Source organism: Cynocephalus volans, chromosome 8 (genome assembly GCF_027409185.1).
Source record: "Cynocephalus volans isolate mCynVol1 chromosome 8, mCynVol1.pri, whole genome shotgun sequence".
NCBI lineage: Eukaryota > Metazoa > Chordata > Mammalia > Dermoptera > Cynocephalidae > Cynocephalus > Cynocephalus volans.
Window position 1 is genome coordinate 61,323,197 of NC_084467.1, and position 2,941 is coordinate 61,326,137.

A 2,941-nucleotide genomic window follows, 5' to 3' on the forward strand; every position below is an offset into this window, starting at 1 on the left:
CCTGAAATGCCCCGGCTCCTGGCCGGACGGGACGCCCACTCGCAGCCCTGCCCTGCACCGCGCCTCCTCCCGTTCTCCGCCAGAGGAGGGTCCGTGGGCGGCGAGCAGCTAAATAGTCTCACTCGGCTTCTCCACCCAGGCAAGCTGCCAAGGTGGACCTGAGCGCCCGCCCTCCTTCCCCATCCGGAGACGCTCTCTCACAGGGGACGGATCCTTCTCCTGAAGTACTTTTGTGACTCTGGCAGGTGTAAATCACCTGTCCTTAAGCAATCTATTCCAGCCACATTCCTTTGCATAGCTAAGCATGTACTTTTTTTCCTTCCTACTTTGAGAGTCTAGAATGATCGTGGAAAGGACAAGCTTTCCTGCTGCCCCCGGCACACCACTGTAACCATAAAATGAATAGACAGTGCCTGGAGATTTAAGAAAATAGCCACAGGGAAACAAAAACTTGGATGACCAAATTCAAAGACAGAAATCTCAACTACAACCCCTCACCTAATCCTGCCCCTACTCACCCCAAAAATCAGATAGGGCAAAGATGGCTAGAGACAGGTGGCAGCCACTTGCATATGCCAGGTAGTGAATAAACTGCTGCTAGCCTATGGAAGTGAGAGGACGGCAGGGAAGAGAAGCATTCTCTTATGAAACCTCCAACTATCCTTCTCCACCCTTTGCTCATCCTCATACAATTTGAACTAGAAACTGTATTTAGATGTTACGAAGGCCTCAATCTAGGTGGAAAATTTGCTTTTGAAATAATACACACCCAGTGAAAATAGGCGTAATTGCCTAGTAACATCTTTCAGTAAGCCAATATTTTATGTATTTTTATAGTGTGTTATGTATTTTCCCAAGCATTTTCTTATCTCAAAGATCCTCCAAGGTACTATTACTATTATTACTCCCCTTTTGAATTAACTGAGCCTTCATGAAGATAAAGGATGTGCCCAAGATCTCTCAGCAATTTACAGTCCTGTCGTCTTATTTGAAGCACAATGTTCTTTACATGTGTATCATAACTGCTCACAGCAGATGAAAATTAACAGGAAGACCAGTTTTTCCGAAATCTTGGGAGGGCCTAGTTTTTCTGCCTATTTACATTGTCAAGGAAATGAAAAGATTTTTAAAATTATGTACAAGCTTCACCTTTCCTCATATTTAGGAAATTAGATGTAATCATCATAGCATTATGAATTACTGACTTTCAGAATAAGTCTGGTCAGTTTTTTGCTGACTTAACTGAGCTGATGTTCTGATGTTTGAGTGTAAATGAGTGTTAAAGAGATGAGAATGGGATATGTCCCTCTGCATTCTTTCTTTCTGTGCTATTGTTTTGATACTGTGTGAGAGACTGAAAAAAATCATTTTAGGGTTAAACTCATATAGTGGTTAAAGAAGGAAAAACAAAAATATAATTTAAACTCCATTTTAACATCATGAATTAATCACAACACTAATTTCACTTTAATTTGTGTTCTGATATCATTTAAAAATCTTTTGTACTTTCGAGTGTTATTTATTAAAATATCGTGTTTACAGTGACAACAGCAGCTATGAAGGAATTGTCATGTGGTATGCTTTTTAAATTTTCCCAAAACTTTTGTCATATTACTTTAATCTTAAACCCATACTTGGAAAAGTGTTTTTCTAGAATAATGTCATTTAAAAAGTAGAACAGTATTTGGTGTTATTCTTAGATATAAGCTTAAATCCAAAATATTTGGATGAAAGTAGATATCAAATATAATTTTTCAGCAATTAATAAAATTCTAATGTAATTATATATTTAAAATGTTAAGACCATTTCGTTATTCATAAAGACAGCAAAGCTGATCTCTGTCCAGTTATATCAAAAAATTATTCTTATTTTTATTTACAAATATTTTATTTTTATTTATTTTCTTGTTACTTATTTATTTTTTAGAATGTAGTTGATTTTTTGTGGCCCTTTACCAATTCCTTGAAATTTTTACTTCTCCCATTGTAGTGCATGATGGGGCTAATTGGACTTCATAGAAATGACAAACATCAGGACATGTATGAGAAAAGAATTAACATTAGCCTCTTTTACACACCTCTACATCAATGTACTAAATGTTTTGTATTTCATATCTTTTGTGTAACACTGCTCTTCTTTCAGCATTTTGCTTCATTCTATGCTAAGTTGTTTGCTTTGTAGCTATTCACCCTGTAAACAAGTGACTTTGAGGATCTGAGGAGTCACATAATATAAAGCTGGCAGCTGGATTCTAGTTGGCACTTTTGGTCAGTTACTACAGAAATAGTCTAAATTGTGTTGGTCTGAAACAACACCACCCTCTAGTGGCTAATAACATACTGTATGCTGTACATATTAAAGAGAATTTCTAAATAATCAATGTATGATTTGCTTAAAATAAGTCAGGCACAGAAAGGCAAATACTGCACGAGCTCACTTGTATGTGGAATCCCAAAAAGTCTAACCTGTAGATGTAAAGAGTAGAATAGTAGTTATCAGAGACCTGGGGTCGGGGAGAGTGGATGGGGAAAGGAAAGATTTTAGTGAAAGTGTTCAAAGTTCAGTTAGACAGGATGAGTAAGTTCTAGTGATCTACTGCACAGCATGGTAACTATAGTTAATAAAAATGTATCAAAATTGCGAAAAGAGTAGATTTTAAATGTTCTCATTACAAAGTAATGATAAGTATGTGAGGTGAGGTGCAAGGGTACTTCAAAAAGATCGTGGAAAAATAGAATTAAAAGACAAATCTTTCCACGAACCCTTACATATGTTAATTAGCTTTATTTAATCATTCCACAATGTATACATGTATCATAACATCACACTGTACCCCATAAATATATACAATTATTATTTGTCAATTAAAAACAAAATACAATTTAAAATAATAATAACTTTTAAAAGGTATGCTTTTAAAAAGGGAACCTCTGATTTCTT